Raw genomic sequence first — 12,677 nt, forward strand, 5'->3', positions numbered from 1 at the left:
AACTGTCGATTCTAGCCTTCTTATACATAGATGTGTTTTTACAACATAGGTAACCAACCTATATGTGATTTCTTGCCCTAGACGTGCCTATACATCATAGATGCAACACTATTCTACATAGATGTGTTTGTCTATCACAAACACGCCCCCTTGACCCAGATGTTCGTTATTGGCAAAGACGCGTCACAATCTATACCTAGACACAATTGCATACATATACATGACCATACCAAATATAGACACACCTATCCTACACAGACACATTCAACACTGACCTATACGCTCTCATACAAACTTTTACTAATTCCATGTTTTTATTGATGAATACTAAGAGGGGGGGTGAATTAGTATGCCAAAAATATCTGCACTAAAACACTTACATAGTCTAAAGATAAACCGGTAAAGCAGTCTAACGGTCAAACTGGTTACCACACATGCAAACCAAAATGCGAATAAAGCATTCACCCACAAAACCAATACAACCATAACACAAGATATTTGATGTGGAAACCCAACTGGGAAAAACCACGGTGAGATGGAACTCACAAGTCACTATCTGCAGAATAGAAACCAGACCGGTTAAGGTCTTACAATGTTCTTCACCAGAACAGATCCTGTTAGGAATCTCAATCTCTGTTAGGAGATAAGTTCGATTAAAGACTACCTTGTTAGAGGATTTTAGATTCACATGTGTGAACCCCCTTGTTAGAGGATTTTACAAAGGCTTTGAGGCCTACCTAGTTAAGGGCTACAGACTTGTCAAAGATGTGAGTAATCAACAAGTGTTTGATCTATCAGATAGCACAAACTACTTGGTTAGATCCAGTATTGCTCACAGTTAATGCATTATAGCATTACTTCAATCTTCTCTATCTCTCTCACAGTTACAACTTGATCTTCTGAGATAAGATCATTCTCAACTTCCACCTTAAACCCTAGCTCAACATTAACCCTTTCAGCAACAACTTAAAACCCTAGACATGATGTCCTTTTAAAGGAATCTGATTTCATGTCGGTCCAATAGGATTACATTACAATTTCCTAGGTTCAATGCATCTAGACGTACTCAGTAACATGACACAAAAAGCACCGTCAATGTGTCGGCACTGTCAAACAATCAGTGGATTGGTAACTCATCACAAAATGTCAGTTGGTAACTCATCACAGAGTATTACCGGTTCATACAAAATACTGGTTGTCGGTTTGACAAAAATGAAGACTGGTAAGAATGTGTTGTGTCGCTTTGCTCCCTCATACCACTTGGGATCTACAAACTGCTTGGGGTCGACATGCCGCTTCAGATCGGGAAACACATTCTGCAAAATCACCACTAGTCTAAAGACTAGAATACAACATACCGGTTGGAACAAATACTGGTTGAGCACAAGCTTGTACACATAAAGGGGATCTCAATACAAGTGTGTGTCCATCAATGACAATCACAACATAAACAACAAAAATGCCAACAATCTCCCCCTTTGGCATTGATGGCAACACTTAGGAAAATAAAAATTTTGACATCTAAGTGTTTTACAACAAAAACTTGCCATTAACAAAATTGCTCCCCCTAAGCATATACACTATCCCTTAATCAACACAGTGTATGGCAATTTTGCATACAGAGCATAATCATCAGAGCATATAGCATATATCAAAATTTCAAAACCAAATACTTCTCCCCCTGTGTCAGAACATCAAAATTTTAAAACCAAAAACCAGATATACTTCTCCCAAAAACCAGATATACTTCTCCCCAAAAACCAGATATACTTCTCCCCCTTTGCCAACAATGACAAAGTACCGCTGAAAAAACCCAGTTTCCACATATATATAAAATTTTTATGACAATAATGAATAATACTTATCAAAAACCAATTTATAGTCCTACAAAAATTGTTTCATGGATAGAGACCAGGACTCAAGTAGGGAGGTTGCCACTTCCTTCTTTGTTTGCATCTGGGATACATGTTCCTCCATGGCATCTACTGTGCTTAGTTCCTATGTGACTGTCAGGGCATCCAGGTTCAAATAACACTTTTGAAGAATTTGCAGTCATGGAAGTAATACTAGTTGAAGCTCCTGCAAATCCCTAGACCGTGTGTTGATCTCTTGCTCCATCTTGGCTGACTGAATCTGGAACCAATGAACAGTTTGCCCATATGCTGCAAAGGAATCATAAGGTGTCTTAAATGTGCCCAAGTAGGACTGTAAGTTCGTTTGAAGCTTTTGCTTCTTGGCTAGCACATCATCATAGAATAGATGAGGTTGACATATTTTGCTGAGTAGCAAATTTCCCTCATCCAAGGCATTCCTTATGTCCTTTTGATCTTTCAGCAGTTCAGTCCTAAGCTCATTCATCTTTTTCACTAGAGCAACATTAAGAGCCTTTTGGTGCTCTTTCTTTACATTGGCCTTTACTGCTTCTTCTAGACTTTGCACCTGATCATCCACTACAGTACATAGAATTTTGAGTTGTGCTAGTGATGATTCAGTGTCAGGAAGATTAGTACCAGGGATTAAACCGGTAAGTGTGTCTACAGCCGCCTGGATAATATCTTGTTCCCTTTTCCTATGAATGACTTCAAGGCACTCTTGGGAAACCTTGATGCTCTGCATAAGCTCAGACTCACTTGCATATTGGAGATCAATAGGACTCGAGATAGCAGCCGGTTTGGCTTGGCTTTCGGTTGCCTTAGGAGTCTCCATCTGTGTGCTCTTCATTGCTTCAGCTGTCTTGTCTGCTTCTTCCTTCTTTTTCCTCTCCTTCTCTTCTTTCTCGTTCTCTTCTCTCTTTTTCTTCTCTTCCTCTTCCATCTTCTTCTTGTCTTCCTCTTCTTTCTCCTTCTTCTCTGCTTTCGCCTTCTTCTTTGCTTCCTCTTCCTTCTTCTTCTGTGCTTCCTCTTCCTTCTTCTTTTGTTCTTCCTCTTCCTTCTTCTTCTTCTCTTCCGCTTCCTTCTTCTTCTTTTCTTCTTCTTCCTTCTTCTTCTTCTCTTCTTCTTCCTTCTTTCTCTTTTCTTCCTTATCCTCTTCTTCTTTCTTTTTCCTATCATCTTCTTGCTTCTTCTTTTCTTCATCTTTTTCGTTTTTCCTCTTCCTCTTTTCTCTTCTCTTCCTCTTCCTTCTTTTTCTCATCTTCATCCCTCTTCTTCTTCTCTTATTGTTCCTTTGCCGCTTGTTGTGTGTCCTCAACTTGTTCACCACCCTGATCGGCTTGTTGCCCCTATTCAGTTCCCTCAGAAGGTATTTCCTAAGTGACATCTTCTACATCTAGGGCATCGACATCGATAGTGTCGATTGGTTCTTCCACCAGGTTTCCTTCCTCATCAAAGACCTCATCCGGTTTGGTAATAACCGGTTCCTTTTCCGCTTGGAGCTTGGCCATTCATGCTTTGTGAGAGCTAATAGCATGAGCCATATGCTGATGAGTATCCTTTTCAACATCATCAATTCTCCCCTCCAACAACCAGAGTCTTCTCCTTGTGAAGAAGAGACCTTTATTTTGATCCAAGGCATCAAATAATTCTGAATTTGAGAGTTCAGGGAAGTACTGTGTAAAGACTTTCTCACTAATCTCCTATTCCTTTTCAATGGAAATGCACCATTTATTATCTAATGCTTTAAATAATGAATCCGGTGTCTGAGATTTAATCTCTGATGGTGACCGGTCATTTTTACACAAATAAAGAAAGATTTCCTATAGTACTTCATCTTTCTCCTCACTATTAAAATCATCATAATAATCTACTAAATCATGAAGTAATTTTCTCCTAATATTCTTTATTGTTCTTTGACAATGTGTCAAAGGTTTGTATGAGGAGATATCAATATTTACCAATGCGGACGTTGCCGGTTCATTCTTCTTCATCTTCTTTGTCTGTCTGGCCTTCTTTGGCTTTTCATCCGATTCGGTCTCTTCAGAGTCAGGCTCATTTGCCTTAGTCTTCCTCTTTCTTTCAAAGACTTTTACTGGTGTTACCTCTAGTTTCTTCTTTGCCAGTGACCTCTTGGTCACTCTTGGAGTTGCAGTGGTAGCCGGTGTCGATGCTGCAGGCACTGCCTGGGCTTTCTTAGTTGCCGGTTCTTTTCCTTTCTTCACCGATGGTTCTTCAACCGATGCAATCCTCTCCAAGTAGGTTTCGATCCTCTTAGCCTTTGGATCAAGAGGTGAGGTAATAAGGGTTGAGGCATACCCTTACAACATGTCATACATAACCTCATAGCCCATTGGCTCTACTTCCTCCATTCTAGGCTCAACAGCCAACATTAAACATTTGTCCACCTGAATAGTGAAACAGATGTCATCTTCGTATTTCTTCACTATGTCACCTGAGATTCTTACCCTCTGACTCATCTTTCTTCTGAAATCATCAAAATATTTGTTAAGTACCTCAGGGTAGCCGATTCCATCGGCTTGTACACTTTCCTTTATCTACTTGGTTACCGGTTGGTCAGGGGACCACTGGACATCTCCTACACTAGGCAAGTAGCCTTGGAAATAAAAGAAAAACCCTACCAGTAGTTGTCCAAACTTAAACCTCAGTGAATTATCCTGTTTGATTGCCTTAAGATTCAACAGGAGTTGCCTCGGCATGCCAGTGCATAAGTCGAAAGATGCATCCTCTTTTATCATCTGGTAAGTAGCATTTACCGCTGCAGCAGATACAGAATTAATCCTGCTGGCTGAAAATGTTCTGTATCCTATCACCATGCAGGCATATTTCACCAAATCATCCTTGATAGGATTGACTGTCATTCCCTGTGAATCATTGGTTGAACCGGTGAGCTTGGCTATTTCGGTTTTGCTCACTTTTCTCCGGGTTGGCACTTCCCCTGTGTTATAAAAGTCGGTGACTGCATGAATTGCCTGCGGTGTAATGTCATGCGTCCTCTCCAGGTACATCTTGTCACCATGGACTCTGCTCAAAATAATTCTGATGTGATCCTCCATGAAATCTTCTAAAAAATATACTGCGTTATGGAATTTCTTCTTCTCTAAGATACTAAATTCCAGTTTGATCTTTTTGTCCTTGCCGCAAAATAGACCTAACTGAGTGTGAATGGCTAAAGACCCTAGGTCTTCTATTTCGCAATCAATATAATCAGAAATTCCTTCTTCAACTATGACTCCAGCCAGAACTTGTGACAAAGCATTATATTTAGACTTCCTCTGAATAAAAATTTCTGACTTAATTGATGTACTCGAACTGGTATGAGATGCGGAAGCCATTGTAGAGTATTTCAAGAACATGAAAAATACCTTTCAAATGCAAATTTAGGGCTTCCTGATTCTGCTTCACTCCACTCTTCATTGGATGCCAAATCACCGCTTTGTGTTCTCCACTACCGCTTGCAAACTAGATTTGAATCTCTTTCAAGGTTATTCAATTTCTTGAAATCTAAGCTCAAATCGCCTTTTCTTCACTCTGCACTTGAAAACTTTTCTTCGCTCGAAAACAGATAGTGAGAAATGATTTGAAAAATGCATTTATACATGTCTCTCACCTACCATCATTAATGCTCCTCTATTAGGGCGTAAACCCTAATTTGCCTTTTTACTATTTCCGATCTTCTACCAAGCGACAGGTATCGCATACCGGTTAAGGTCTTTTACTGGTGTCAACTGGGGGTTCGAAAGCATTTCGCCATTTGCTCCCCCTAAGCCTTCAAGGCTTAGTTTGTCAGTTCTGATATTTCCACACTAGGTGTAGAAACCGGTTCCTCTTCCGACATTGTTGGTTTCTTCCTCCATGTTTTCTTCATGTCCCCTTGAACTTTTTCAACATCAATTTCTCCTTCCTGAGTGACCGGTATATCATCAGATATACTCTTTCTGCTTCTATAGAATCTTGGAATGTGACCCGGTTTGTTGCAGTGATAGCAAACAAGTCCAGGTGCTCTCCAAGGTCCATTGTACATGTTTCCATTCTTCCTTTTGGATGTTGCAGTAGTGTGACCATGACCATGATAGATCATACAACTTTCTCTCCATCTGGTTGCCGCTTGATGGCCACCGCTTCTTGACTGATGATTGAAGACATTAAACCGGTTGTGATTTTGGTTCACAAAAGGTTCAGGACCAGTTCCTTGGGTCCTCTGAGGATATCTTCCAGTGTTATCCATCACAAACCTGCATTCAAATGCTCTATGCCCAAACTTGTTGCATGCATAACAATAACCATTGAACTTATTGGATCTAGGTACATTGTTGATAAAATAAGGAAAATTATTGTAGGCTTTGCTCCTACATACATTGGCAATGTGTCCTTCTTTAAGATAGTTAAAGCAAACAGGTTTGAATTTTTGCTTACCTTTTCCTTTGAGTGTCGATTGCTTCTTTGATGCTTCAACATTTGTTCCTGAGGATTCTCCTTCCTCATGTCCAGAGAAACCAAGACCATTGGTATTTTTTGCCGATCTAGATGACTCAAGATTTTGCTCTAGCTTGACAGTACTTTTGCCGAACTTAGCAAGTATTTCCTTTGACTCAAAGAGTTCTTTGGAAATAGCAGTGTTTGTCTCCATTAGACTTGCATTTTCAGAGATGGCAATGTTCAGTTCTCCTTGCATGTCTTCCTTTTCCATTTTTCTCTCATGAAGGTGAGCAGTCAGTGCACTAATCTCTTGTTTCAACTTGGAGATCTCATGATCTCTATCCTTTATCTGATCTTCAGCTTTTCTCTAGTTCTCAAGCTCTTGACTAAACCTAATAGTCAATCCTTCCAACTCCTTTCTCAGATTGGAGTTTGAATCATTCAGTTTATTTACTTCAGCAATCATGGCTTCCATGTTAGCTTCATCTTCAGAACTACTTTCAGATAGTTCCATTAGCTTTTATGCATGTTCTCTCCTTTTTGCTTGAGATGCCTTGTATTTGACCATAAGATCATCATAGGCTTGCTCAAACTTAGTGAGCTATTGAGTAAGTTCCCTCATGGTGTATTCCCCCATATCTCTTTCCAAGTGGTTAAACTTATAGAAATGTAGGCTCTGATACCAATTGATGAATACTAAGAGGGGGGGGTGAATTAGTATGCCAAAAATCTCTGCACTAAAACACTTACAGAGTCTAAAGATAAACCAGTAAAGCAGTCTAACAGTCAAACCGGTTACCACACATGCAAACCAAAATATGAATAAAGCATTCACCCACAAAACCAATACAACCATAACACAAGATATTTGACATGGAAACCCAACTTGGAAAAACCACGGTGAGATGGAACTCACAAGTCACTATCTGCAGAATAGAAACCAGACCGGTTAAGGTCTTACAATGTTCTTCACCAGAACAAATCCTGTTAGAAATCTCGATCTCTGTTACGAGATAAGTCTAATTAAAGACTACCTTGTTAGAGGTTTTTAGATTCACATGTGTGAACCACCTTGTTAGAGGATTTTACAAAGGCTTTGAGGCCTACCCGATTAAGGGCTATAGACTTGTCAAAGATGTGAGTAATCAACAAATGTTTGATCTATCAGATAGCACAAAATACTTGGTTAGATCCAGTATTGCTCATAGTTAATGCATTCCAGCATTACTTCAATCTTCTCTATCTCTCTCACAGTTACAACTTGATCTTCTGAGATAAGATCATTCTCAACTTCCACCTTAAACCCTAGTTCAACATTAACCCTTTCAGCAACAACTTAAAACCCTAGACATGATGTCCTTTTAAAGGAATCTGATTTCATGTCGGTCCAATAGGATTACATTACAATTTCCTAGGTTCAATGCATCTAGACGTACTCAGTAACATGACATAAAAAGCACCGTCAATGTGTCGGCATTGTCAAACAATCAATGGATTGGTAACTCATCACAAAATTTCAGTTGGTAACTCATCACGGAGTATTACCAGTTCATACAAAATACCGGTTGCCAGTTTGACAAAAATGAAGACTGGTAAGAATGTGTTGTGCCACTTTGCTCCCTCGTACCGCTTGGTATCTACGAACCTCTTGGGGTCGGCATGCCGCTTCAGACCGGGAAACACATTCTGCAAAATCACCACTAGTCTAAAGACTAGAATACAATATAGCGGTTGGAAAAAATACCGGTTGAGCACAAGCGCATACACATAAAGGGGATCTCAATACAAGTGTGTGTCCATCAATGACAATCACAACATAAACAACAAAAATGCCAACATTTATTTATCTATCCTAAAGTGAATTAATGATAGTAATAAATGCATAAATGTACAAAGAGGCTTTGAGGTACTTAACAACTCACCCATGTCATTTGGTCTCTGATATCGTCGGACTCGAACGAACCTGTAAACTCTATCCATCATTGTTGACTGCTCTGAATTCTCTAAGCTCTCTCTCTGCACTTTGATCTCTTAGGTGTGTGGATGCAAATGAGGATGTTTTCCTTTTGGCCTTATCATATAGGTTACTTAACCCTAGTCTCTCATGTCAGCGTTTTTCCTATGTGACCTTGTCACCCTATCTGGTTCGTCCTTCCTAGTCTTTCTCTCTTATCAAGAGATTGTCTGCAACCCCTTTTAGTTTTTTCCATCCAATCTCTCAAGGGGCAATACTATTCCCATCATGGAGCAACTTTGTATCAGTTTATCTTATCTTCTTTCAACCAGTACGACGAGTTGCATTGTCTCAAAGAGGGAAAAAAAGTAGACACCTAAAATTGTCATGTCTAATTAAATAAATATTTTATTTATTTAATTATTTTATCCTAAGTCTTCTATTAATTAAATAAATCTTTATTTATTTAATTAATTCATTAATCCTCTTCTAAGCCTTTCCTCATATAAATAAATACTTTTATTTATTTAAATTGTCCTTTTCCTAAATTAAATAATCCCACTTCCTCTATTATTTAAATGAATATTTATTTATTTAATTAATTCATTAGCATTTTCTACCCATGACACATGTCATTCATCTCTTAATTCCTATAATACCTACCCTCTTGTCATTTAATTATTTCCTCTACCTACCCTTTAATCCTAGTCGACCATTTATCTTTACACCTTTTAATCTAATCCCTCCATTTCCTACAATGTTCTCTATATAATAGGATGCCCTCTCAATTTTCAACCCTAATCATCTAATCACTTAATGACACAATCGATCTTATACAATCAAGCCTTTTTGCGATAAAGCTATCAACCACAATCTGTTATTTGTACACACAAAATCTAAGAGCAGACATATCAAACAAGATCAATGGAGATAGGAAGAAATGGAGATTGAAACCCTACTTGACATGTGAATGATATATTTTGTTTTATTTTGTTTATTTGTGTGATCTTAGGTATCTTCATTTGTGTATGGTGGATGCTTTTCATTGTTAGGCTAGGGTTTTGTGGTTGGATCTTTGTTAGTTTTTCAATATTATTGTTTTCATCATCCATTTTCACTGTATACACATACATATACATACATATATACATACATACATACATACACACAAACATATACATACATACACATCCATACACATACATATATACATATATACAACATATACATATACATACATACACACATATACATACATACATACATATATGCATGTATATGTATACATACACACATACACATATATACATAATATAATATATATCCATATACATATACATATGTATATGTATATATATACGTATACATATGTATATGTATATGTATATGTATATGTATATGTATATATATATACATATATATGCATATATATGTATAGATATATACATATATGTATATATATGTATATATCTGTATATATCTGTATATGTATATGTATATGTATATGTATATGTATATGTGTGTGTGAATGTATATGTATATGTATATGTATATGTATACATACATATGTATGTATGTATGTATGTATATTAAAATATTTAAAATTATTGATTTCTATTTATTTTTTATTAAAAAATCAATGTTAATTAGGGCATCGACCCTTTACATAGTCAAAGACTATCAACAATACATTTACACATAGTCAAAGACTATCAACAACACCATTACAATAAATAAAAACCCCTAAAAACCATCAACAACCCATGGCCAACTCAAGGAGAGGTAGGGATAGGGATACCTGAGCCTTGACAATGAGGGGTTTGGGTAGGTGGGGAAAACTCCCCCTTTTGTTTGCGATAAACAACCCTCCAGGTGATACTTTCATTAGGACTATCAAGAGACTGGTCAAGCGATAAGGTACCCACTTGAGTACCAGTAAAAGATTCAAGAGAGTACATCTATAAGGCAACAGTTGGTTGTTGCAGAATAGTAGGGGGCTGTTGCAGTACAACAACAAGTTACCGCAGAGGAGTGGCATCATGAGCAAAAGTAGTAGGTGTAGAGCGGAGTTGCAAGTTGGAGGTAATAGGAGTAGAATCCAAATCAGGAGACACAGAAGTTAAATCCTCACGGATAACAATATCATCAACAACAACATCACCAGTGGAGGGTGGTCATCAACCAAGTCAGTAGCATAAATAGTCAAATGATCCAGGGTGGCATCCTTCCACCAAGTAGCCACCCCCTTGTGATGCGAGAGGGAGCAATCTGACGTTATTTAATGTTGTGCCACATTGGAAAAAAATAAAACATCGGATTAATAAAAGTGAAAATGATAATCCAAGATTATGTGACATGTCTATCTTTTTATGAACTTCTTGTGACCACCTACTATTATATTAATTTTTCTTTAGATGTAAAATTAGATTTCCACTACATAAAAAGTATAGGTTATTATGAAAATACAGCTTTTATTATTATTTAAATATTTATAATATATAGTTATTATTTCTTATCATAACAAGGTAATCAATACTTGCTAGTTATTTAATTGATTGCTATTGACTATATTAAACATATTACATTGGTAGGGACTAGTTCCTACACGACACTTGTTTTATTTTTTATGTGACCTTTTTCTTGGCAATGATGATTTTGAGTGGAAGCAATAATGATATATTAAAGTTGTAATGGGTAGAAAGTTCTACCAAAGACCACTTCATCTAGATAAGAGGATTATTTTTAGCGCACATGAAAGAAAAAAACATTTAATATTATGGAGTGGCCGGCCCACAAAGAAAAGATTAGTCATTAATTATAATTCATAGGAAAAGATTCATCATTAGTTATAATCCAAATTGAATTTGAAGAATATCACCATAAATATTAAAATTTAATAATAGAGAAAAATAAACTGATTTAATTTTGTCTTTCAAATAATGATTTGAAATAATGAATTAAATTGGATGGAAATAAGTTGCATGATAAGATAAAAAAAAGTCATTTCAATAGAGATAACTCAAAAAGTAAATAAATAGATTATAAATGTTTAAAATTTCATAAAATATTAATGTAAAAGAAAATAACCCCTCTATAAGCTTAATCTATGACTAAACAAATGTAAAAAAAATAGCATAAATTAGTTGGGATTGATTAACTAAGTCTTGGATGTGATAATTTTGAATTAAATACAAATTTAAAAAATTAATGTGAAGAAGGGTAATGTGATTTATAATTAAATACTAATTTAGCAAAGTAAATATGAAGAAGGTTAATACCACTCAACTCTAATCTTGATGATGAATAAATTTGATACGGTATTTTGGTATTGAATAAAAATACCTTTAGAGGGATGCTTGATTACATGAGTATAAGTTCTCCTAGGTCAACTTATTGAAAGGATTGGCTTTAAGGTTGTGGTAATGATTGAAGACACCAATCTTTAGTCATAAAAATGCTCCTCGAAAGAATGCACATATTCTAATTATTTTAGTGCACTGATTCAAATGTCTCCTATATTAAATGCTTCTTGAATGCTTTAGGATGATAGATGACGTTTAGATGTCAGAAATTGTGAATTGAATGCAATGGAATGACTTTAAACATAAATATATAGCAATAAATCATGCAAACATGTGCTTAGGTAGTTCATAATGACTAGTGAAATTGATGACAATCATTTGACTTTGACTTGGAATTTTAAAAAAAAATGAATCAATCTTACACTTGGATGAATGACCTAGGTGTAGTGTCATAAAATTTTGACCCTTGCAATTTTTGACCACATTAGGGTCTTCACATCAGCGAATTGAATCCCCAAGTTTGATCGGAGACCCGAGACTTTCTCAATCCCCGAAACTGCACTTTTTCCGCACTCTGCACTGCCTAAACCTACTTCTTGTCCTGAGTTAAGGGCACAAAAGGGGTGTGGCACCCCTATCCCTGCCCTATTCTTGGGGGCCCTTCTTTCAAACTATGCATTAAAATTTGCACTTAAAGTGGGAAAACTTCCCCTGTGTCGACTTATGACGAAAAATCAACCTATTGACCCTAAGTGACGAATATATAAGTTGCATTTGCCCTCCTATTTGCATGGAAGGTGAAAATTGGCATAAGTTCGAATACATGAGATCACGCATTCAAGCATTGAGCATTCTCAAGTCTCCCTTCAATGCTAGGTGTTGCATTCAAGTCAAGGATTCAACCATTGAAGAGGAGATCCCTTTCAACATTCAATTCCATACAACCAAATCTACCTACATTTCTATGACAACCTCCCTTGAGGTGAATTACGTTTCAATCTTTCATTTATATTTACTTGCAAGTACTTTCTTTCATCGTTTGGTTAATTCCAAAACCGGGGTTTGACCTGAAGGCAAACCCCCAATCCCAACCCCTTTGCCTCTCTTTTC

Source organism: Cryptomeria japonica, chromosome 11 (assembly GCF_030272615.1).
Source record: "Cryptomeria japonica chromosome 11, Sugi_1.0, whole genome shotgun sequence".
NCBI lineage: Eukaryota > Viridiplantae > Streptophyta > Pinopsida > Cupressales > Cupressaceae > Cryptomeria > Cryptomeria japonica.